The sequence below is a fragment of the Schistocerca americana genome, chromosome 2, assembly GCF_021461395.2.
Source record: "Schistocerca americana isolate TAMUIC-IGC-003095 chromosome 2, iqSchAmer2.1, whole genome shotgun sequence".
Taxonomy (NCBI): domain Eukaryota; kingdom Metazoa; phylum Arthropoda; class Insecta; order Orthoptera; family Acrididae; genus Schistocerca; species Schistocerca americana.
Genome location: NC_060120.1, coordinates 690,653,373 through 690,681,225, shown reverse-complemented (window position 1 = coordinate 690,681,225; position 27,853 = coordinate 690,653,373).

Here is a 27,853-nt window from a genome sequence, read left to right as displayed (position 1 = left end):
CTATACTATTAGAATCGACTAAATTGACCATGGGGATGTGCATATAACATTATGAAATATATTGCATGCCAGTTTGGGGATAAGATGCGACGTAACATTAGCCTGGTGGATGGTGTCAAAGTGGTGAACGTGCTTTGGGTATAGCAACTTCTGGAAAGGAATTCGAGAATGTTGACAAACAGCTTGTTTGTGTTAATAACAGTCAGGGTATGCAGCCGGGTGTGTTGTGATACAAGGGAGGTATTATCATATCAGCAGACGCCGTCAGCGTGATTAAGCAAATTACATGGAAGTTGATTGGTTTTTGCCCTGAGTATGAATCAGTTGTTTATTCAATGGTTTTAAGAGTATACTCTGGCGATTCTTGTGACTGAATACGTGGTTCATTCTTGTGCGTTGAGAATTTGTTTCGTTGTTGCCTTATGTGAACGAACTATCATACATGTAAAATCCTGTCATATTTTATGACAAACGATTAAGATATATACGTGTGTAGCTTGGTAATGTTGTTTGTAACTTGTGTCTTAGTTGTTGGGTGTTGTTAGTAATAGCAAAGTAAGGTGTAGAGAGAGTTGGTATTATTGATCCTAAGTACGTCAAATATTTTTTGGCATTGTTAGCTTTTGTTGTAATTATGATGATGGAAGAGTGCAAGATACTTTAAAGCCTGTGTTATTGCCTGTTAGCCCGTTGTGTGGTCAGATTGCTTTTGTACTATACATCTGACTTTGTTCTGTTGTTGTCAAAATGATATCGTGTGCTAGGTTATTTTAGTCCTTCTTATGTTCTTTCAGCCTTTAGGAAATAATGTTTATTTTACTGTAATTCGTTTCTGTTATGTTAACTGAAATTTTTGATTTTAAATAAAAATACAGTCCTACTTCTGCATAACTTGCTGCCCGAACATCACTCCAACGAAATCTCACACCACACCTGGGTGGTAGCATGTGCGAACGTGAACGTCGACCTGGTGTAACACGAAATGTGATTCATGCGACCAGCGCTCGTATCCATGATTTGCAGTTTAGTATCGATGATCACATTCCCACTGCAATCGTAATTGACGGTATTGTTGGGACAACACATAGGGGTGGTCTGCTGCAGAGCCCCATAAACAACAATGCACACTGAACCAGGTTATTCGAAAACTTGTGCCTCCACCAGCACCGTACTCCTTTGTCAGGTTAATGCCGCCTATCCAGCTTTACGTAATGGGAAAGCCTCTGACCTACACACATCCGACACCTCGTAGTCAACTCGTGTTTCACCATCTTCCAATGATTTCCCATAGATATGACAGTAGCACGCAAATAGCCGACCAGCTTCCCGCTTAGGAGATGTTCATTCCCAGGCGCGGGCTCTAAAAGTCTACCTTTTGTGAAGTCGCATATATCAGTGGACTTCCCTACTTGCGGCACGTATCGTCTCTGTAGTGATTCCCTGTCTTTAACGATAATGCCTCCTCCCTCCTTTCCCACCCACCCAGCTTCATCTCAGCATTTATTTAGTTGCTCCACAACCAGGAAAACCAAATGGTATGCTCGTACTGGAAGGGAAGATCCCTGTAAAACAAGATCTTGAGAAAATTTCTCAAATGATGAGTAAATTAGCGTGTGTATGTCTCATTTGACCTAATTATCCTTTTCCCTTGATAGAGTTACAGAAAAAGACGAATTTGGCCAATGTGTAGTAGCTAATAAAAGATAAGGATTCCTTACTTAGTAGAAGATAAACACGATGTGAGTAAAAAGAGTCTACCTCACACTCGTTGTCTTGCAGTCTCTATATCATGTTGTTGCTGTTGCATGGACTTTGCAAAGTTTTCTTGGAAATTACGTGTTATCGATGTTCAGAAAAATTGGTGGACGAATTGCCAGTAGCGTAAGCAAAGATTCTGAGTTGGAAATCGCTCTGTATTGTTTGTGCTCGATGAGAAACGCTATTCTTATGGCGAAAGCATTTGAAGTAAAGTTAATGAACTTATTAACTGTGATTTGGCAGCACAATCACGAGTCCTTCCGAGAAGAATGTGAATAAGAAAGCTTTGGTTTTAATGTGATGGGATGCTGAAGCCAGTGGTGAATTTAATATCACTCCTGAAAACTGCTATTCGTGTCTGACTGTGCAACTACCTGCAGAACGTCAGACGATGTTACATATTATTCTTCGAGTGTTCACACAATTCTTGACACCTGCAATAATTTCTGTTTCAGTAGGGATTCAAATGTATGCTTCCGTTACCTAAATTAAAGCAGATTCCGGTTGTCAGCAATTGAATACCGGACCAATAAAAAGAAAGGAAAACAAAAGAGGCTACCTAAATATTGTGCTTTAACTTTGTGACTTGTTGCTGTCGTTAACACCCTTAATAGCGCGTTACCACTGTGAACAGTGACATAGCTTGATAATTAAGTTTCCTATTACCTTCGTCTATCACACGCTGCAATATGTGTAATACAACCAGAAACACTGTCTTTTGAAATCTGATGAATTAAGTAGGGCGTACGGCGTTCTTTGGGTAGGCGTTACGTAATCTGAAAGAGATTTCTACCTCCGTACATAGTGACATATTTCCACGTTGTTTTCGGACTTTTTTCTTACGTGTATCTGTTGAATGTAGGTGACTGTAACGGATTTTAGTGTAGTCTAGTGTTCTGTTCGTTTTGTGTGATGACGAAAGAAGGTACACGATGAATCCTGCTGCCAGCTTGTAGCCCATTTCTCTAGAATATCACAAACGGGGCCGCCGAGCTTCACAACCCCTGTAACGCAAATGCAAGTCGTGTATAGCCTTAAGTATAACACTTCATTGCAACTAGCGTTACCCTCTGGGAGGAATTTTGAAATGTTTGACAGTGAGTTAACCTAATGGACAAAGGGCATTGAACATGAATTTCGTGACTGACAATTAATAGAAAGCTGAAAGACTTTACCTTAGGAAATAATAAAAGTAGTGAAAGTTTTTCATGAATGAAATAATAAACGGTCGCCAGCCTAATTAGACATAATTATTTGTAACATTAATGTCAAAAAATTTAAATATAATTAAGCAAAAGGGGGTTTCATTCTTTCTCCCTTGGTGAAGTGCCATGAACACACACAGACTGTAGCCCCTAGAACCGCTCGGCCACTCCGGCCGGCAGCACGTTACTCCCATTAATAATAATCACCACCTCAACCATTAACCAGTTCAACACCAAAAAGTTATCAAAGACCTCACGAGACTCACGAGAGAGTCCTGGTTTAACTAACACACACTCCACACATGCAGATAAATAACACTGTGCAAACACTTTTTTTACCCTCTCCCATTTATGGAAATATCTCAGATTTCTTTAGCAAAACAATCTTTACTTTAACTTTTTCATAATAGAAAGGAATATAGTGGGGACCTATAAACAGTCACTTCTTTTACAAGCAAACTATGCACACCTGTCATAAACAATTTGCATCACGCTAATACTGATTTCCAACTCCACTTGAAATTATTTATATTTCAATGCTTTATAGCAATTTACACCAACAATATTCTTAATTAACTTCAGAAATAAGTTCAAGGTAAAGTTAAGTTTCAAGTAGGTTCAAAATTGTGTACCTATTTCATTACTTGTAAAGCAAATGATTTTAACTAACAACATTTATGCCCTTTAGCACTAAAAGCAAAATAAAGTTGTTTATAAGTTCCAAATTATGTGCCTCTCTCTTTACCTGTGAAATACGTAATTTAACTAGTAACATTTATATGCTTTAACTCTGAAACTGAGGCACATTCAAATAGAAATAAGTTAGTGGTTCTTCATAAACAGGATACTCGACCTTTAGCATGTTTAGGATAGGATCCTGCTTGGTTTCATGAACAGGACAGTTTCGAAGTTCAAACACGAATTTTTATCATTGAAATACGCTCACACACAAGCGTACTGGTTCATACTGGTATACATATCTGATTTCCAAAGTTGGTGAAGCAGTGACGCAATAGTGGTGGCAAGCACGTGGCGGCTATCTGGTGTCACCTCTGGCGGTTTAATGCTGTATTCAAATCTTTTTGGCGGCGTATTTATCATTTTAGAGCCATTCCAAAGTGCGAGAGCACCATTTTACAGCCTAAACCACATCTGAGGCCATTCCTTCATAAATCGGTTTCTGAATGCATGACTTGGCACCCGCAGTGTTGACTGTACAACTGCTGGCCGCTGACTGCGTAATGTGCTATCTCTCTTGTGGCCCAGATTGACCGCCACATTCACCTTTTCCCGCGCGCCACACCACTTCCGTAGCGGAGGGGTTTTCCTACACCTTTTCCTTCCTTATAATACAACTTCCCTATGTATGAACCAGTTTTATACATAAAATTTCTCTTTTAAAAATAGGCACATTTTATAAAGTTTCATTATTTAAACATACTGTTAATTGTTTTCAAAGTATCCATCACAAGCTTCCACTTCCCTCTGGCAATTCAAAGAGATTAATCAGTAAAGACGAAACATTTCATAGTTTCATACATAAACTTACACCGTATAAATTATTTATAATCGATCTTGGTGCCACACCCCGTCCATCGGACGCATCAGTAGTGTCACACGCATCATTCCACGTTACACTGTGTGGGGCGCGGCGTAATAATCGCAATTCCTGTGTCGTTATGAAAAGGCATTTAAATTGTCTGTGTGTGCTTTAATCTACCTTCGTCATTTTTGTGGTCAGCCTGAAGCGATGGAGAACATACTGACCATAATTTACAGTCTGCACGTCCACGTTACTCTTAGCGGTCACTGAAACAAAATGTTACTACTTGCTATGTACTCAGCAGAATCAGCAACTATGACTGTAACAATTTTGAGTTTTGACTGATTGACATATTCTGTAAAAGTTCACATTCACAAAATGTAATAATTTCCCCAGTAATACCAAAATTTCCCTATCGGAAACGGCACTATTAAGATTCCAGAATGAGATTTTCACTCTGCACTATTAAGAGTTCAGAGACAACCTCTATGGGAAGTTCGAAGTAAAATGATCTATCACAATTATTCTAATCACCAAAAATTAATTGCTCGCCTTAAAAGTGGAAAATAATCTCGCCACTAGCCACGCGTTTTTGTCAGTGTTATGGGCGGCACACAAACTGTTACTTCCGTGAAACCTGATCTCTGGCTTTATTTATCCAGGGGCGGAGAGGACCGCCAAATGGGACATCTTCTATTAACCGCCCACGGCACAGGTAGCAGCATCTGAATGGCCACATACTAATTAATTACTCTGTCGTTTAACAATTCAAATGGGTCAAATCGCTCTAAGCACTATGGGACTTCACATCTGAGGTTATCAGTCCCCTAGACTTCGAACTACTTAAACCTAACTAACCTAAGGACATCTCACACATCCATGCGACCGTAGGAGCAGCGCGGTTCCGGACTGAAGCGCCTAGAACCGATTGGCCACAGCGGCCGGCTGTTTAACAATTTACAGTCTTCTTAATTTTTGTATAAATAGAGTTAAATTTGCTTTAGTTTCTGAAAAATGTTTTAACTTGACTGGATTTAAACTTTGCCAGCTAGAATCTTTAGAACGGAACCGACAGTAAAACATGACCTGTGAACTGGCCCTTTAAGATTCCATTGTTGTTTAAAATATAGTCTTGAAACTTGGTACAGCTGTGTTACTGCATGAATATAATCGAATGCTTTAATTTCAAATTTCTATTACAAATACAAATGATACCTAATCTGCCATGAGTAAGGACGTTTTCGTTCCAAATTTTGTTTTTAGTAAGTAACTTGAAAACTAATACAGGTAGCTTATTTGTGTCACATATTTAACAGTTTTACATGAAACTGAGGCCGCATATGAATTTTCAGCTTCAGGTTTCCGTGAAAAAGCCGATTTTAACCAAAATATGGTGCTGATCAAGTTGAGACTTGTAACTTCTAAATGTGACATACATTTGTATATTCTGAACAGTTTTTAGCTTCGTAGTTTTATTATTCAGCGCCACTAATTTTTTTTCTTAAAATCATATTGTATTTTGCCTAACACATTAACTTGATCGTCCTGAGACTTCACAATGTTAAGATTAACATAATTAAGCACAGAATGACGAAGTTTGGAAACATTATTTCAGTTTTTAATTTCGCTCTTAGATTACGGTGCAATCCTTTGTATGTTAAGCACAGACGCGTTATGACGATTTGGCGGTGGTAGTAGTGAAGTGGAGTTAGCCACGGCACACTCGCTCGCCTTTGTTCCTCTTACACGCATACAGCGCTTGTTTTGTCTCAATTGCAATGAAGCCTGGAATTACACTGAAGAGACAAAGAAACTGGTGCACCTGCCAATATCGTGTAGGGTCCCCCGCGAACACGCAAAGGTGCTTCAACACGACGTGGCATGGACTGGACTAATGTCTGATGTAGAGCTGGAGGGAATTGACACCATGAATCCTGCAGGGCTGTCATAAATCAGTAAGAGTGCTAGAGGATGGAGATCTCTTCTGGACAGCATGTTGCAAACCATCCCAGATACGCTCAATAATGTTCATGTCTGGGGAGTTCTGTGGTCAGCGGAAGTGTTTAAACTCAGAAGAGTGTTCCTGGAGCATCTCTGTAGCAATTGTGGACGTGTGGGATGTCGCACTGTCCTGCTAGAATTGCCCAAGTCCGACGGAATGCCCAATGGACATGAACGGATGCAAGTGATAAGACAGGGTGCTCACGTACGTGTCACCTGTACGAGTCGTATCTAGACATATCAGGGGTCCCATATCACTCCAACTGCACACGTCCATCCTCTCGATACAATTTGAAATGAGACTAGTCCGACCAGGTAACATGTTTCCAGTCATCAGCAGTCCAATGTCGGTGTTTACGGGCCCAGGCGAGGCGTAAAGGTTTGTGTCGCGCAGTTATCAAGGGTACACGAGTGGGTCTTAGGCACGCTGACACTTGTTGATGGCCCAGCATTGAAATCTGCAACAATTTGCGGAAAGGTTTCACTTTTGTCACGTTAAACGATTCTTTTCAGTCGTCATTGGTCCCGTTCTTGCAGGATCTTTTTCCAGCCGTAGCGATGTTGGAGATTTGATGTTTCATCGGATTCCTGATATTCACTGTAGACTCGTCAAATGGTCGTATGGGAAAATCCCCACTTCGTCGGTACCTCGGAGATGCTGTGTCTCATCGCTCGTGCGCCGACTATAGCACCATGTTCAAACTCACTTAAATCTTGATAACATGCTATTGTAGCAGCAGTAACCGATCTAAAAACCGCGCCAGGCACTTGTTATCTTATGTAGACGTTGCCTACCGCAGCGCCATTTTCTGACTATTTACATATCTCTGTACTTGAATTCACAAATCTATACCAGTTTCTTTGACGCTGCAGTGTAAAATCAGAGCTCTGGCGCAGCGTTTGGTAATAAGGAATCTTAAGCTGCCACCTCTCCTCCACTTGCCTTCCATATATTGGTGACGAAGATCTCTTCCACTGTAAGTAGTCTGTTTAGGTTTTTTTATTGGTAACGCCACCTCTGTATGAAAATCACTGGCTGTGCTGTGGGCAGTCTGTGTCTGCTTTGCATTGTTGTAATACTCGCCATTGTAGTGTTGGGCAGCGGCAGCTGGATGTGAACAGCGCGTAGCGTTGCGCAGTTGGAGGTGAGCCGCCAGCAGTGGTGGATGTGGGGAGAGAGATGGCGGAGTTTTGAAATTTGTCAGGAACTGCTATATTTATAAATGATGATATCAAGGTAAATACGTTGTTTGTTCTCTATTAATATCTTTCATTTGCTAACTATCCCTATCAGTAGTTGGTGCCTTCCATAGTTTGAATCTTTTATTTAGCTGGCAGTAGTGGCGCTCGCTGTATTGCAGTAGCTTGAGCAGCGAAGATTTTTGTGAGGTAAGTGATTTGTGAAAGGTATAGTTTAATGTTAGTCAGGGCCATTCTTTTGTAGGGAATTTTGAAAGTCAGATTGCGTTGCGCTAACAAAATATTGTGTGTCAGTTTAAGCACAGTCATGTATAATTGTTAAAAAGGGGACGTTTCACCACCACCAGAACTAGTTTTCGTCAACTGGACTGTGAGGTGCAGTATCTCTCTCTTTTTTTTTTTTTTTTACATCCATATCGCTACCTCTAACGAGCAAAATATTTGTTATAGCTGTAATTGCTACTAACGACGGATATAGTTTTTAACATTTTTTCATGACAAAGGTATGATTTGTTTGACGTTTATTCTTGGAATTCACGCATTCAAAAACAAAAAAAAAATAGTGCTTTTTTTGCTAACAGGTGCTCAGTACGAAACTGTAAAGTCGTAGCGCTGTGATCGTTGTGCGTCGCTGTAAAGTTATATCCCCATACGGCAGACAAAGAGATATTGCTGTTAGAGGAAACCGCTTCATAACACAATTGTGGCAAAAAAGTCTGTGACATGGCTGATAAAACTATCTGGTTTGTAATAAATGCATGAGAAAATACTAGCGCTACTTCATGCGCAAAATAATAGCTTAAATTGCAAATACTGAGCAGATCGAATGTCTTCGAAATAATTTTATGAAAAGTGGTTCAATAGTGGTGAGGAACTCTTCACAGTTCCGCAATGAGTACGTACCGTGACAAACACGTTCATCGTACATTCATGAAAAGGAACACATCATAAACATCCATATCAAACTATTTATCCGCGTAAAGGCGGCACGGTGAGATGTTTTTTCAAATTTTTGAATAACTGCACTCAATGTTTAGTCCATCTATTCTCTAATGTTTCTCGCCCTTTATTTAAATCACTCAGACGAACTTAGAAAAGAGGGCGCAAACGTGTGTCCTACCACTTCGACACTTATGAACCATAGTGGGCTGCCGGTGATGACCTGACAGTCACGAATCGACGGAAGAAGAAACCCAAAAAGACATGTTCCTAGCGATTTGCCTTTGCAGTATTACCAAGAACTATACTACACGTCTCAAAACCCTATACCTTATGTTTTCTCTGTTTCCATCAATAAACTGTAATTCTAAATTGATAGCTGATATGTCACTGCGAAATTCTGGATGACGTTTCGTTTTATTTTATTTATTTTGATGTGCTCAGTGACTGGATGTATTACATTTCCACTAACTGCATGTGGTGGTTACCGACCGAAGCAACACAAATATTTCGTTGTGACGTTTAACATGTTTGCGTTAATTCGTCCGGATGACGCGATATATTCGCTGTTGCTGGCGTTCTAACAGTATTTATGGATAAACGGATAATCGCTTAGCACTCCGGACATATTAAAATTTATTTGTAAAGTTCAGAAAATGTGTTGTCAATTCGATGGATCAAACTAAACACCGTGCATGGATGTCAGGATAAATAGCTCTGTGTGGATACTATTCTTCTGAGAAAATTTGACCACATAGCGTACTAAAAACAGTATACTGACTGTCGCTGCTTGTGGCATCTTTTAATGCTGTAAGAGACTTAGCGGGGCAGAGATTGTTCAGTATCACCGTTGTCATTAGTAGGTCGAGTTTTTTCACATATGAAGTTTTGTTTTTAATAATAATCTTTTTGCTACAAACGATGTATAAACATCAACACTGTAGTATTTTATTATTTAAGACAAACTACTCAGAATGGGACTCAAAAAACTTAAAGCTCTTTATTTTAGCTCAATAAAGAAGTACAGGCTATGTTTTAACCAGACAGGCATATTTCATTAACACTTTTGAGATGCATGGATTTAGTCATGTGCCAAGGTAATTGATTACCGAGCATATTGGTTCATAGTACGCAGTTCAACTTAAGAAACTCTCGATGTACTTTAAATTATGTAATATTTCTTGAAAATCGGCAACAGTTGCATACTGAAGCAAAATACGTCCTAGATTAGCATCTATATTTCCTTTTTGTTTTTTATAAAATTGCATTTTTTTGAAAAGGTGATTCTTTAAGACACTCGTTTGTCTTATACATTCACTAATTAATTATCAGTAGTTTACTCCGGTAGGATAATAAAATAGCTTTAATCTGGTTGCCACTGCTACTATGCAGTAGAAAATCAACAATGTTACTATTCATTAATTTCATTTAAGCTTCTGTCAGAACATGTAGATTCCTTAGAACAACTTATGAACTGAATGCACACTTCAGTTAGTAAAAGCTGAGCGCAAAATTGAGTGTACTAGTTATCGGTCCATCATTAATAAGGTGATGTGTGGTTGTGAGAAAACAATTAAGAATTTCAATGTCAGTATTGGTCTAGAAAAATGACTCTTCAGTATAATATTAAACCTTGTAATGAAACTTTAAAGGTAAGGCAGGTTCTGTCAGTGAGCTTGCGATATGCACTTCAGGCTGCTGCAGTGGCGGCTGATCAGTGGTGTCACTGTTTTATGACGACAGATTTGATACACGCTCTTCAACAATTTTTGCTGTAAAAATATTGAAAAAAAACAAGCTATGGCAAGGAAATGTTTAAAGTAATAAGTAATTACCACCTGCTTATGGTTAAGCGTACCATAAAACGTACAAGAGAGAATGAAACTACCTTCTGCTTAATGTGTAGTCAGGAGGAGTGCTATTCCACCATTTTTTCTCTAAACAAATTACAAATTAAGCTACATATACATACAATCATATCATATACGGATTTGGAAAGCTTTCAGTATTCCATAGAAATGTTGTATTACAGCATGCATCATGATCTCACAGCGAAATTGTAACAGATTGCTCCACAAAATATCACTTGCTGACAGTGTACACGTGCAGTGGGTGCCAGCTACTAGGGTCTCAGCTAGTGGGGTTAATGGTGGTCACTCTACAAATTGACTGTCATTGCTGGGATGGAATAGTGGCCACTCTGTAAACTGACCGTCGCTGCCCAAAGAGGTATTGGTGGTCTCCCTATCAACTGACTATCAGTCATTATGGTGAGTTCAGCATAGCAGCCTACTAAATTTAAGAGTGCTAGCGTGTTTATCTTGGCAGTTTTTGTTTGGTGTGTAATGTTGATCGCCTCCCACTAGTTTAGCCAGTAGATGCGCCCTGGATGACGCCAAATGTTCTACAGAAGATGTTCAAAATGCATCTCAATACAAATGCATCTAGGGTTAAAATAGTTCTCTATTTAGATTTCCATGAGAGAATGGTATTCAGACACAGAAAAGTCAACAAAAAATTAAATTCATTACACTGGAATGCTGGAAGAAACACAAGATGAAGAAAAAGTATGTGCATGTGTAGTAATGAAAGCTAACGTTAATGGCGATGTCAAAAGGTACTGTAAGTTTGCAAATTACGAAAGGCTCTTTGTCCATAAATCAGAGAAGACGGCTAGTGAAATTTTAATTGGTGTTCACACTGAGTTAAGAAATGAGTGCGCCGTCACTAAACGCATGAAAAAACAAGATAAATTAGAAGTTAAGAAACCTTCTGGAATGACTAACGAAACTGAAAACAGATAGATTGCAAGGAAGAAAGCTGAATCACAGGCAGAACAAAGTGACAGTATTTAAAAGTAACAGAATTTAAAAAGACAAATGAATGAAAAGAGGTACCTCCAACAAATTTATTATAAATTTAGATTACAGAAAAGTCAATGGCAATGTATTCAATTCACTGAAAAACTTGAGAACTAATATACGTGTAAGAAACTAGACCAATAAATACCTCTAATACTAACAACAATTTATATGCAGATTTAAATATGGCTAAAACTTTCAATAAATTATATTCCCAACCTAAAGGTATACACAATGAATTTAAAAAGAAAGATTAATAAATTTCTACATGGAAATGCATGTTTAGATACATTTACTGAATTATTTAATGATTTTACTTTTGAGTAACTCACACATTATTTCAAGTTTGAAGAAAAGAAGGAAACTAGGACCAGATAATATCATTTCTGAGTTCTTAAAACATTTTGATCTAGTTAAATGGAAACATTATTGAAATTAGTAACCAAATATGAAAATCACACATACCTGAAATCTGGAATAAGGCCATCGATATTCCATTATTAAAATCAGGAAAACCAACAGATAATTTGGAGACTTACTGACCCACATCTTTAACAAGCATATAAGCTAAAACTAAGGAGATGATTTTAAATTCTTGATTGATGTGATACCTTGAAACAGAGAAACTTGTTTCTGTGGATCAATAAGCATTTAACAAAGACCATTCAACCACTAATCAGAATTTAAACCTCTCACAAGAAGTAAAAGATACCTTGAGTAACAGGAAAACTCCCTGGCATTATGCGTTGGTTTTAAAGGAGCCTACCATAATATATGGAGCGTGAAATTGCTGCATAAAACAAGAAATTTAAACAATTCTGGGAAAATATTGGACTGGGTACTTACTTCACACAAGAAAGATTATGTGTAACTAAGATCAATAATACATTAAGTACATATAGTAAAACAAAAAATGGAGTGCCCCAAGGTGCTGTTATCAGTACAGCAATATTTAATACTTTCGTCAATGTCTTCTCATGCATATCTACAACCCAAGAAGTAAAAACCAGGCTATACAGAAGATCTAGTTATTTGGATTTCATTACTAAACAACAAAAGAAATCAATAATCAAATGAAATCAACTAAGTGAGTAATCACCTTAAAGAGTGTTTACATGAAAACCTTATGGAAATAAACACTCAGGAAACCCAGTATCAAATATTTTCTTTATGTCATTCCCATCCAAAGTAACTAAAAATTGGAGGGGAAGACTCGCAGCTGCATGATCATCCTCAATATTTAAGAGCATGTATTGATCAAAAATTGAACAGGCAGACACACATAAATGAAGCTGCTGAGAAAGCAAAAACAGACTCAGCGTACTGAAGAGATTAGCTGTTAGTAAATGAGGATGTTGAAGAACAGTGCTCAAGAACACCTACAAAACTTACAAAAGACCAATTTTAACACATGGTAGTGAAGCAAAAATTCGACAAAGCAGTTATTTTGTGATTCTAGAGCAGCAATATCGGCAGTTGCCAACACAAAAGATCAAAAAATTGTTCAAGTTGAACAAGTCAAAGAAGTAATTAAATGTCTATGACAGAAGAACAAGACAAATCCAGTTCAGTGGATACCATCTCACTGTGCTTACATGGTAATGAGAAAGAAGATTTTCTAGCCCAAAAGGGCACAGACATTAAACGGACTAGAAAAGTTAACATGTATTTTTCTGTGAAACGCGTTATTAAATACATTATTCAAGGAGATTTAAAATGTTCCAACAATTTTTTAAGTGAGGGAAATACCTGGAAAAACCTCATGGACGATTCGGTAATGCCTAACGGACCAATAATAGAAGCAGTAACCATATTCCCCATTACTATTGGACATGACTATTTGGCATCCCTTCTGGAGAAGATCTCAATCTTCTGTGTCACAAGGCTGAAGAAGGTTTAAAAGAGTGCACAAAATTAAGTTATTGCAGTTCAGACTTAACAACATTGTATTGGGAAGCAAGAAGGCGAATGGCAATAAGTGCCAGAACATTAAAATAATTATAACGTTTGGTTGCAGAAAGAGACAGACCGTTTATTCTACGCCACAGCACAGACCACACTTAATTTGCCGTTTCCCTGTTTCAGCAGACTTATTAATGACTAGACAGCATCAAGACACGTCCTACTTTGTAACAATATTAGAGAAGGAAAGTTGGTACTCACCATATAGTGGAGAGGCTGAGTCACGATAGGCACACTGCAGACGTATGTGTAAGTTGGGTTTATGTGTGTTTGTGTGAAAGCTATAATTTGTGCATACAAAATATATAACATATACATAAATAAAATTGGAGTCTACTGATACACAGCGACCACGGTATCCGTTACGGTTCAAACAGGCCGCCACCAAGGCGTTGTCCCCCAGATAAACGACCAGCTACAACGGATGACGCGCACCACTGATTATACTACTGAAACAACAACATAAAGCCACACAGCAAGTGGGCAGTACCCAGCATAACACAATCCTTAAAACATTAGAAAAATTTCAAAACAGGAATGCGGCCAAAAGGGAACCACAAGCCATTCATATTCTTATTATTGCCAGAGGAGAAAGTGACAATATACTCAAATATATGGGGTAATCAAAAAGTCAGTATGAATTTGAAAACTTAATAAACCACGGAATTATGTAGATAGAGGGGTAAAATTGACACACATGCTTGGAATGACATGGGGTTTTATTAGAACCAAAAATAAAACAAAGTATTGCTAGACGCATAAAAGATCTCTTGCGCGCGTCGTTTGGTGATGATCGTGTGCTCAGCCGCCACTTTCGTCATGCTTGGCCTCCCAGGTCCCCAGACCTCAGTCCGTGCGATTATTGGCTTTTGGATTACCTGAAGTCACAAGTGTATCGTGATCGACCAATATCTCTGAAACGTCCCCTTTGAAAAATTATATGTGACTGTGCTTAAACTGACACACAATATTTTTAGCGCAACGCAATCTGACTTTCAATAATCCCTACGAAAGAATGGCTCTGACTTACGTTAACCTATACCTTTCACAAATCACTTACCTCACAAAAACCTTCGTTACTCGAACTACTGCAATACAGCGAGCGCCACTACTGCCAGCTAAATAAAAGATTCAAACTTAACAGTGTTCAAAAGTCATAATATATACATAGCAGTTCATGACATCCAGTCTTACAAATGTACTGTCTCTGATGGACACACGTCCAGATCATCTGCTCTCAAAATTCCGCCATCTCTCTCCCCACATCCACCACTGCTGGCGGCTCACCTCCAACTGCGCAACGCTACGCGCTGTTAACAGCCAACCTGCCCAACACTACAATAGCCAACAACAATGCAAACCAGCCACAGACTGCATGCAGCACAGCCAGTGATTTTCATACAGAGCGCTACGTGGCGGTGGCGTTACCAATATAAGAACCTAAACAGCCTACTTACATAGCCCCCATGCTCCCCACAAAAATTTTTACAAATTGTTTTGGGCACTGGCCAATACATATTTGTTAAAATTTTTTCACAATTACAATAACAAAGAAATCAAATGCACACACTTATTGATACAATGTTGGTCAAAATCTAAAATTTTCTCACAGTCCATAAAGACAGTCCTGATCATTCATCACAGTAAAATTGCAGTTTTTTTCTCAAAGTCTGATTAGTAAAAGAAATGCACATGGAAGTAGTGGATTTACATGCAGTCTTGAAGAAGTAGTGTTGTCCTTCCAACGGAAAGACTGTGCTGGCTCTTGACATGCAGATAGGTAATGGGCCACAACAGAGCAAACCCACAGCAGAGTCAGTCGAAATTCTGAAGAATATCGGTAGGTAGTTCATCACAGAGCAGACCCACTGTAGTCCTGGTAGAGAGTATGGTATTGGTGGGCCATCAAAGGTGCAGACCCACTGCAGTCCTTGTAGAAATAATGGTACTGGTGGGTCATCAAAGGTGCAGACCCACTGCAGTCCTTGTAGAGACGGCCAGCAACCATCTGCTGTGACTGTGCAGGTGCACAGTCACCATCAGATAGTCTTGCGGACAATATAGCAAGTCCATAAACCACCACTTGTGTACTCACAAAACATTTTGGAATGTCCTTAGAACCAGCAATGCTGTTAACCAGTCCCTTGCTGAATTATCAACACACGTGCAAGCACTAACAGTCCTCTTTTTTTTGCACATATTGTGCATATACTATGACCAACAGAAATGTGTGCAGTGAAATGTATGATTACAAGTTACTTAATTTGATGAACTGGTGTCCATTACAATTTTATAACATGAGAATACAATTACAGAGATACAGAAAACATCATGAAAACATAATAATACAGATAACATTTGTAGTAATACAGGCTTTACAAAAGAATAGAAATAAACATGTACATCAGTGTTACTAAAATTATGACATAAGTACATACATAAAAGATCAGAATAACTTTTGAAACATCAACTTCACACATGAGCATTAAAACAAAACAGAATAAATAATGTCTAAACATCTTTACAAAGTAAATAACATATTATCAGAAAAATTCTACAACATAATTCCTATTAGCTAAACACATAAAGACAGGAAAAACACAAATTCACATAGCGTAATAACACAAAAGTACAGGACAGGGTATGTTTTCAGTGTGACATTTGGTACTGCAGTCCAACCCAAAACTTCATTCTGTAGATCTTTCCTCTTATTTCAACATTTGTTTCCACCAAAAAAAAATCCTATCCAAGCATGCTTTCTGTATTCTATTCATATCCTTCTCCAAAAATAGTTTTTCTCCACTGTACACTACTTTTTTGGCCAAACCATTTTGTTACAGCTTCTCAATGCATTTCTTCCAATTCATCACAACTCGTTCTTTTATATAGCCTACCCCATCTTACAGTAACTTAAATCTACTGAGCTCAAATGCATAAACCAAGGGACGAGGCATTGCAGCACCACATAACATATTAACACAAACAGCAATGACAAAAAAATGCAGATTGGCAAAGCTAGCAGCAGTAAATCTAAATTAGCAGACCAAATGCAACATTGTCACTAATATGAGCCAATGTGCAGCAAAAAGAAAATAAATCAGTAGTAAATCTGGCTTAACAGAGTAATACAAAGTGAAATTTAGTAGCGCTATGCCTGGCAAACAGCGGCAGCAAATGGAATGACATATCTAAACATGATGAAGCTCAAGCAGAAAAAATATTACACTAAAGGTGGCCATGTCTAATACCTATGTCACATTTTAACACTAAAGTGATGCATCACTGTAACTTACTCTAGCAGACAAGTTACCAAGTCACTGACAAAAATTATGTATGCAATTCCTGTGAAGTGGAAATGTCTTTTTGTGCTTCCTCGTTTTTTTGGAAGTAAATCATGAAATTATTATTTACTGAATTTGTAGGCATAAAATATCTATATTAGTACATCTATCAAATTTTATTTTAACCAGTGCTGCAGTGCAGCTAGAAACTAGATATTAAACAAAATAGGCAAAGCAAGGCGTGAAACGTCATTCAATAGCCATATGGCATTTCATAATGCAGTAAACAATCTTTCAACTAGCAAGACAATGGACGTGAAATGTTTCTCATTTCATTTAAGTAAATATCATAAATTAAGAACTCTACAGTGTAATCATGTTTTCAAGTTTGAGCGTGTCGTATTTGCGATGCTTTCTACAGAGAACTGTCAATATCGAGGTTAATGGCCTCTTTTTACTCCACCTAATGGCTTTTTCTCCAGGTGACGCACAGCTGGGCTCAACGATGCATTACGTGAAGGTCACTTAACTTTCTTACCGAAATATTTACGACAGCAGTGACAGTCTCATATAAAAATTTCACAGGCCGAGAATTTGCGTTGCAAACGTGTAGAAACAAAATCCTATAAATATAATGGTGTCCAAAAAATATTCGTCAGCATTGTGATACATTCACGCATTTACACACATTTCATAACTCTTAAAGTACGATTCTTGGTTTCCAATATCCTTTTTCACAAATCAGAGTCCGTAACCACTACTCATTACTCCTTACCTATTTACACATATACATATTTATCGACACTTCTTCAATATTTCATCATAATAAATACGTAGCATAATCAAATTTCTCATATAACATCAGCTTATTGATCATAAACATGCCTCAACAGCATAATACACATCGTCGTCGTAATAATAACATCATAACACCTCAGTCAAATCTCAAAATCGTCTTAGCTTTCTGCAGTAATTTCAAAGCCTAAAAGAATTCTCTGTTCATTTCAATAGGGTCATCTACCTCAAACGTACTTTAAAAATCATGATCCCATACCAAATACGTCATTCAAAACTCTCATAGTATCACAATGTTTCCGAAAAAATATGAACAGTTCACACAGTACAGACAAAATACAATTTCGTAAGTGTGAAGTCATCCAACTGCGTAATTGCGTAAACATCTGTCACTGACGTAGTAATATAAATCTTTGTCTCTCTCAGTTAAATAATCAGATAACTGTGTAATTCTGAGTTAGAGAAATATGGTACCGATGTGTAAAGTTGTATAAGCAAATACCATATTAGCTAGGGCTCCTTGTGCTTGCCAAACACATGGTACACAGAGTAAGCGTGTACCCCCCTGAGGATTAATGTAATTATACCCTCAGGTGTTACAGATTACAGCAGTGGAATGAAATGTATCACGGAAAACTTTCTTCGTAATTCAGAAATCTTTAAAAATAAATGTTTTAAGTACAAGATTAATCACTGAAATGCGTGTCCTGTAGCGCTAAATTGTGCGTCTTGTTGTAACATAATCTCTGTCATTACTTACAGGTAAAAAATGTGCGAAGTGTAATTATCGTCGTCCGTAAGCAAAGTTCTGTGGAAGTCAATGTACTTACCTCGTAATATCGTAGTTATTACGTACAGTACTGTGATCAAGAAAGTACTACACTGTAACGTATTGTTGTGCTACAAAAAAGGCTGTCTTATTGTAGCTATACCACAAAGTTATTACTAAAACATGTTTTACTTTCCAGAAGAATTCAGGAAAACTGTGCAGATATAAAGCAGATACAGCACAAAAGCAACAATGTAAATTGTGTCACACATTAGAAGCGTGATATAATCGTGTAGCTGTCAAAGAAACCAAATGCTAAGTCATCTTTAATCCCACAGAAAGTACTTCAAATAAAGAATGTCTTTTCAAGAAAACCAAAATGTTGCATGAAAATCTCATTAGCAGTGCCGGTATATGTTCTAAGTATGTGAGTCTTATAGTCGTTACGTGATCGTGCAACTAACAAGCAAGAATGTACAAATAACAACACTGTGTCGTCTGTTCACTATAACAATGCATTCGTAATTTCTGTTTAAATAAGTTCTCTTGGTTCTTGACTGGATATTTAACTTCAAACATTGCAGATCATCTTTCAATAAACGGTTTTACATGTGAAATGTGGTGTAAACCTTTACTCTTCCTAGCACGCAGAGTTTCAACTTCAACACAATTATCATGTGGTATACGTCGGATTCTGTAAGGTCCATTTTAAACTAGAAAGAATTTGTGACTCAAATGTTTCTTCTTATGTGACAATGAATGAGCTTTAATGAGAACTTTCTGACCAATATATAATTTCTTTGCATTTGCTTTACCGTGTAGTTTTCTCCTTTTGTCTGCTTCAGAATTTTATATTTTTAATAGCCAAATCAATTATGTCTTTGTGTCGAAGTTTACGTATATTCGAAAAAGGTACAAGCTCTCTGATTCTGTTCGGTGGTTCTTCATTCTTTAGTACAAGAATATGTGGTAAAGCAGTGGTGTCATGAGGTATTTCATTCAGCACGTTTTGAAATATGTGTAAATATCTGTCCCAATGCTGATGCTTTCTGTGACAATAAAGTGTGCAAAGCTTATTGATTTCTTTCATAATCCGTTAAGACGGGTTACAATGTGGTGAGTACAATGAAATAAGAACAGGTTTGATTTTATGGTTCCAAAGCATGCGTGACCAAACAGCAGATCTGAATTGCGGTCCGTTATCTGAAATGACTTTACTAACGTGTCCAACTTCATGTAAGAAATTTTTAGCAAAGGCGTTCGATACAGACTGTCCAGAAGCTTTACGTAACGGAGTGAAAGAAACAAATTTTGAAGTAAGTTCAACAGCGACTAGAACGTACGAAAATCCATTCGATGGTCTGACAAGGGGTCCAAAGAGATCAACAGCAGCATATTCTTTTAATTTAGAAGGAATGATAGGAAACAACGGAGCACGATGTGAGATAGTAGATGGTTTCGCCTTTTGACAAAGTTTACAAATAGACAAGACTCTTCGAATTCTCTTTTCCATATTGTTAAAATAACAAGTCGTTCGAAGAATATGATAACATTTTCGTAGACCAAAATGTGCGTAGCTGAAATGAATGTACCAAATGAGCTTATTAACAAAATCGTCTGGAATGCAAACTATCCATAGCTTGTCATCAACAGTGCAGCGTTTAAAGAGTATGTTGTTTCTAACCAGATAATAATGCCGAATCTGAGTGTATGTCTGTATTTTCATGCCGTTTACTTTTGATGTCTTCCCAAATCGGATATTTATCTTGTTCATGAGCAATGTCCTTTAAAGATGTGGTGATGAAGTTTTCAAAGGCGACTTTCTGAATGTAAAGAATACTGAAATTTTTCTCGAGGTTGCCTTCTCTGTTACTTTCCTCAAGCCCAGCCGGTGCGCGTGACAGTGCGTCCGCAACAATGTTTTCCTTGCCGGGAATGTAGACTATTGTGAAGTGAAATTCTTGCAGAAACAATGCCCAACGTTTCAACTTGTCATGATTTAATTTTGAAGACATAAGAAATTGTAATGCACGATGATCACTGTATACTTTTACGTGCTTACCAGAAAGAAAGAAACGGAATTTGTTAAATGCCCAAACGATAGCTAAAGCTTCTAATTCAGTAACGGAATGATTTTTTTCAGATTTTGTTAGCACTCGGCTAGCAAAAGCAATGCTTTTCTGAACAGTAGTGTCATTTTCTATGGCTTCTTGAAATAAATGGGCACCAAGACCGACTTTAGAAGAATCCGTGCTACGGCAGGAATCTTGTGACAGATCTGGATGAGCTAGTATTGGCGCGTTAAGTAACGATCCTTTCAAAGAATTGAATTCCAACTGTGCTTGTTCGTCCCAGTTCCAAACAATATTTTTTCCAGTGAGAGAACAAAGTTTCGGTGTTGCTAGAATTTGCATATTCAGAAAACGACGGTAAAAATTTACGAGACCTAGAAAACTGCGGACTTGTTTTTTTGTGGATGGAACTGGAATGGCTCTGATTGCTTCTAACTTTTCTGGATCCGGCTGAATTCCTTCAGAAGAAATAATATGTCCCAAAAACCTCACCTTTGACCTACCGAATTCAGACTTTTTCAAGTTAACTGTAATTCCAGATTCTGCAAAAATATGTAACACGCTGTTGAGGATGCGAGTATGTTGTTCCCATGACGCTTCTGCTTTTAGAATATCATCCACATACAAGGTGATGTGACGTTTTAAGAAATCAGGTAATATGGAATTTAGCCCGCGAATGAACGCTGCCGAAGAAATGTTCAAACCAAAAGGAAGTTTCCGAAACTGATAACAAACGCCGAAACAAGGGAAAGGTGTGTATTTTCTACATTCTGGATGAAGTTCGATCTGATAAAAGCTGGATCTGAGATCAATTGAAGACAACACTTTTACACCATTAAAATTTTGAAGAAGTTCTTCCATCGTTTGCGGCCTGTCTGTTTCAGGAATGATGATAGTATTGACTTGTCTCGAGTCTAAGACAAGTCTGATCGATCCATTTTTCTTCTCAACAACATGTAATGGATTGTTGTATGAGCTTACTGCAGGCTCAATAATGCCCTCGTCAAGCATAGATTGTATTTCTGTTCTAACACGGTCCCTATAATGTGCTGGAATAACGTATGGTCTAACACTAAATTTAGTATGCTCACGAACACGAAATTGGTATTGAAATCCCTTGATTGTTCCTGTTTTGTGAGTAAAAACTGTGGAATGTGCTTGTAAAATCTCAAAAAGGTCCTGTCTATCAATGTCATTACAGTTCTTAATTGTTTGAATTTTATTCTGAATTAACTCATTAGTATCAAATACGCGTCGATATCATCCCTGTGAGTACTCGCAGAGTGATTGTTAGTGTCAAGTTCCGTCGAAAATTCCGAACTGTTGTCTAACAGAAGGTAAAGCCGATTAATTTCCTCGTCATGGTTTGAGAGCCAATCTTCAAATTTCAAAGCAATTGATTTACCTTCTTTCTCTAAACTTATTTCAGCATCGTGAAAGTTTAAGATTGCTTTGTATTCATTCAAAAGTCTACTCCCAATATAATTTCCGTCGACAATAATGGAACAATAAGAAAGTTCGTAGAGAAGCTGTGGCTTTGACAAAAGAATTCTAAGTTGGTTTGTTGGCATACGTCTACACTTTTTCCAAAAATTGCACCTTGTAATTTAATATTACGTATAGGAAGTGTGGGGCAATCGTTCGATTTGTTGCATTTGCTAAAAGCTGTTTCATTAATTACTGAAATGGTACTGCCAGAGTCAAGTACTGCCGTAAATTTTACGTCATTTACTGAAATGTGAATCACAGGATATGCAATGTTGTTATGTTTTACGTCGTGTTCCTGGAGTAAGATGTCCCTAATGTCTTCCATTTTTACGTAATTACTAGCCACGGCAGCTACATCGTCATCTTCATAAGTACATATTGTGGCTGCCAGCGGTGTGAATCATTGTCTACTGTCTCTCTGTTGGTGCACATCGTTATTGGCATTAGGAGGCCTAACTTCTACAAATTCACCTTGTCGAGAGGGCCCTGCCCTGTTTGAATCCCGCCAGTTCTGATGCAATTCAGGTCTGTCGTTACGATGATATCGTCTGTTGTCATGTCGGTAGATTCCATAGTTTCTTTCTTGTCGGTCACGTGGTGGAGAATTTCTTCCTGAATCGTAACTGTGCGCTGGACCGTTGCATCTGAAGTTATTCTGTCTCCCTTGATAATAATTATTTTGGTTCCCATATTGTCTGTTTCTTTGATTGTCTCTGTGATAGTCATTACCGCAGAGAGGTGATCTTTACCTGTAATTATTAATACTCTGCCAACGGTTGTCATACGGGTGGTGTCTGTTTTGGTCACGATTTACGTTGTAAGAATAGCCTTGTCGCGTCCATTTATTATTTCTGTCATCGCGGAATTGTGACGGATGTGACCTGTAATTGTTGTGTTCCTGTTTTCGCGTTCCGCGATTGTCAGTGTCAATTTCCAATTCTTGTAACAGTCCCTGAAAAGCTTCAATGTCGTCTTTGCAACGTCCTGCCAAAATAAATTTTCTAAATGTTTGGGCAATTTGATTAAGCAAATGTGGATGAGTTCTGAGGGGCTGTAAGGGTTTGACAGGTACTGATTCTTGTGCAACATGTCTTCAAGATATTTCACAAGACTGGAAAATTCAGATTGTTCGAAATGTTTCATTATGATGCTGTGTTGTACTCGGTCTTGTGTAGCTTGAGACCAATATGCTGAGAGGAAGGCATGATAAAATTCCCCTTCACTGTGGCAATCGTGAATGACCGATCGCATTCATTCAGCTGGTTCATTCTCTAAGTAGCCACACATAAATTCTAATGTGTGCTCTAATGACCAGTTGGGAGGAAAACAATGAGAGAATTGATGGAGCCACGCTTGTGGATGAATGTCGTGGCCAGAAATATTAAATGTTTTGAATTTACGTGTAGTAATGAACAGCTTATAGTCAAAATCATCGTGTCGGCGAGTCGCATATCGGTCATTGTTACGTCGTGTCGGCGGTTCCATCTCAAAATTCGGTGCACCTTTCCAATTTCTTTCATAATTTCCGAAATGCCCTGTGTTATTATTTTGCGGCTTTTCCGTATTTCTAAGTCCCTCTTCCCGTGTTGGAGCGCGAGTGTCCTCTGAAATATGTAATTTTTGTATTACTTGTGCCAACTGATCTTGTACTTCCCGGATTTCTCTTTTGTGTTGCGTATTAATTTGATTCTGATTTTGTTTGAATTTCTTAATTCGTTCATATTCTTCTGTGTCAGTGATGGCTACAGGTCTTGTGTCATTCAGATCATCATCTACCTTTGTAGATAAGTTAGTGAACTGATCCGAAAGTTCGGCTACTTTCCTCCGATTGTGTACTTATTTCCTCAGTGTGTTTTTTTGAACCAAGTTTCAGAGTGTCCATTTGTGTTGAAATCGTATCTACTGTGTCCTTTAAGTTTTCCTGAGTTTTTGCAAGTTGCGTAACCGAATCGGTAGATGCAACTTAGTCAATTTTGGCTTGCAAGGTCTCATGATTTTCATGAACAATAGTTTGCAGTTCTTTTATGGCTGCTTCGTGATTCTGTAATGTATTTTCATGCCAAGAAAAAATAGGTTGAAAATGCTCACAAATTTGTGTTTTTACGTCATTACAGACTTTTTGACATTTCGATTCGATTTTATGTAACTCAGTAGTTAAATCTTCATGTGTTTGTTCAAGCGTGGTGTGAAGATTTTGTTCCATTGCGTCTAACTGTTGCTATGTTTGTCTCTGGTGTTGTTCCATTGTGTCTAACTTTTGAAGATTTTGTCCCATTTGTTTCTGATTTTGATCAAGTGTTGTGTCTAACTTTTGTAGCCTTTGTCCCATTTGTTGCATTAACTGTAATAAGAATGCACTGGTGTGTGAAACATGTTCCTCAGTGCTATTCGGCAGTGCATTTGAACCGGCAATATTTGCATTTTGAAAAGCAGAAAATGTGTCTTGACTTATCTGAGAAAACGGTGAGGACGCAAAACCTGAATCTACAGTATTTGCAAGATTGTGTCCTATCATTTCGGATTCCTGAGGCGAGCTGTTGCCGACCGATCGATCGATAATGCTTCCCTGTTCACTACTTGTTTCACTCTCTACGCCATTATTTGCCGCCCGCTCCATTTCCCTATGCACAATTACCAATTACTACTTTGAATGTCTGTTAATTCATTACACAGTGGTGCTGATAAGCTACGCTCATCGTCACTATTATTTCTCAGTTTACTTTGGAGCCTAGTGTTACGTTTTTCACACGCCATAATTATCACGTATTTCACACGATAACACAGAAAATCACAATTTGAAGAGCAAAATAAGAAAACACATTAACATAGCACTGGAAGTAATATTTACTTAATTGCAAGCGCAGCTGCGAAATACTTGGTGCAAATCTACATGCATGCCACAACTGTTTCACTGTACAACAATGAAAAACTACAACTACAAAGGAAATTCTCTCTATAATTACGTGCTAGCAATAAACAATAGCTACACTAATTACACAAACTACAAGAAAAAATCAGAAGTTTCCAGTGAGGTATCCTCGGCTAAGGGTCGACATATGAAATGTCCCCTTTGAACAATTATACATGACTGTGCTTAAACTGGCACACAATATTTTTAGCGCAACGCAAACTGACTTTCAATAATCCCTACAAAAGAGTGGCCCTGACTAACATTAACCTATACCTTTCACAAATCACTTACCTCACAAAAATCTTCATTACTCGAACTACTGCAATACAGCGAGCGCCACTACTGCCAGCTAAATAAAAGATTCAAACTTAACAGTGTTCAAAAGTCATAATATATATATAGCAGTTCATGACATCCAGTCTTACAAATGTACTGTCTCTTATGGACACACGTCCAGATCATCCGCTCTCAAAATTCCGCCATCTCTCTCCCCACATCCACCTCTGCTGGCGGCTCACCTCCAACTGCGCAACGCTACGCGCTGTTAACAGCCAACTGCCCAACACTACAATAGCCAACAACAATGCATACCAGCCACAGACTGCACGCAGCGCAGCCAGTGATTTTCATACAGAGCGCTACGTGGTGGTGGCGTTACCAGTATAAGAACCTAAACAGCCTACTTACATCTCTAGGGATGCTGAAAGACAACATCCGACGCCAATACCTCAACCATAACTCCGGACATGCTTTGCTGTGCTATTTACAACATTATTCGTCGACTACAGCTATTGTTGAGGAATGATGGTGGACATATTGAGCATTTCCTGTAAGGAACATCATCTTTGCTTTGTCTTACTTTGTTATGCTAGTTATTACTATTCTGATCAGATGAAGCGCCATCTGTTGGACATTTTTTGAACGTTTGTATTTGTTTTGTTCTAATAAAACATCATGTCATTCCAAGCCTCTGTGTCAATTTGTACCTCTCTATCTACATTATTCCGTGATTTATTCAGTTTTAAAATATATACTGACTTTTTGATCACCCGGTATAAGAACCTGGTAATAGTGCTAAATCACGCACTCGTAATTTAACTCATAACATAACCCAAGAGCTGAATACGACAGGACTCCAGCATGTAATAAATTTTTCCATCATTAAGCTCCTGCTTTATATCTCTGACCACATTACCTAAATACCAGCAGACTACCAGAAAATCGAAACTCTGGTTATTTCGGTGTGCACAGAAATGCACTTAGATATACATTCCTTGCCCGTATCTCTAGTAGGGTCAAAACAGGCACTCCTCATTCACACAGGTAACCAATAACTTATGCACCAGTGGTCAATATGGAACAGACATGGGCGACCGAACACGGGGAGGTTCAAAAGTGGTTCAAATGGCTCTGAGCACTATGGGTCATCAGTCCCCTAGAACTTAGAACTACTTAAGGACATCACACACATCCATGCCCGAGGCAGGATTCGAACCTGCGACCGTAGCGGTCGCGCGGTTCCAGACTGAAGCGCCTAGAACCGCTCGGCTACTCCGGCCGGCGAATAGCACGAATTTCAGTATACATATATACAGCAGGACTTTAAAAACCTGAATGATTCCCACCGTTTGATTCTGTAGCGTATACATTCCAAAGCCACTTTCACATTTTCACATCGTTTAGCAGCGCAGACAAGACCATTGCTCTCTGACTAGACGCAGTACATGCTCGCCGACGGCACGTACGGCTCCGGCGGCAGCCTCACTGCCTACGCGACAGAAAGATGCAGAGCATCCGCAAAGAGCGACCGCCGACAACCAGACTGCACACCCGATCGCCAACCAAACGACAAAAACCAGCCCCCTCCCCACAGTGTCGTGCGCTTAAATATCTGAAAAGCGACCAAAGAGAAAAACCACGGCCACGCGATACAGAGTCGATGGCAGATATTTTAAACGAATACAGAGAACCGACTTGCGTCAACGGCGCCACGTATCAATAAGCAGTATGAAAATTCAGTTTCGTAAAATGTGAACATGAATCGTAGAAATTTAAGAAAGATTTGCACAGTTACGTACCAAAATGAGCCTTGCAAATGTGTGAAAGAAGATTTAGAACTGCTCGTGAGAATTAGTGCACCATTACCGATTGAGTTCTACGAGACTGAATACTCTGAATTGCAAGTGAGATGAACATTACTGATTTGTAGGCTTCTCTAACCTGGATAAACAGGCTCATGAAATTATACGGAAACGGAAGCAGCGAACTATGAAGTTCACCTCTAGTAAACGTGTAGAAGAGATGTCATTAACAGGTAACACTAAAGAAATATTCATTGCTGAAGTGTAGACGAAGCTTCTTGTTACCACCTAAAATGCTGTTTACACACTGAAGAGACAAACATTGTGACTACTGCCTGGTGGCTTGACGCGGTAATGAGAGTGTACAGGGCGAAGAAAAATTCGCGCACTCGGACCTCACGACGCAATTCCTCGTAAGTTAGCAATACAAAAACGTCTCTCACAAATGTTTGTCCTCTGCATATTACAGGCAATAAATGGACGTTAAAGACTGGTACTCTGCCAACACTGTATTCACATGTGTGGTAATTATCTCTGTCAGCACGCAGGACTAGGGCTGTGAAGTAGGTGCAGTGGCTGGCATTTTGGGTTAGGATGCGGCAGGTCGAGGATTCTAATCTGGGTCAAGACGTATTTGTTTGTGTTTGCCAATTTTTTCTGCCATATAACACTGTACGATACACCGTTTCTTACGCAACATGTATCCGACGTTTACATAGTACATATTTGGAAATTATTTGCAAACCACGTTCTGACGTAACGAAATGTAATGGACCAGAACGTGGCAAGAGTATTAGTTGGTATGTTAGTTGGTACTAATCGATGGGACCACTGGGGGAGAGTACACAGGAAACAGGTTGAGAATTTAGTAGATGAAGCGGTGTGAAACAGTTCGCGTCCAAGACTTGCAACAGACTTCTTTAAAAGCTGGCCAGTGAAAACGATTGTACTTCCATTTCTATGTTCGTAGCATGTAAGTGCAAAAAT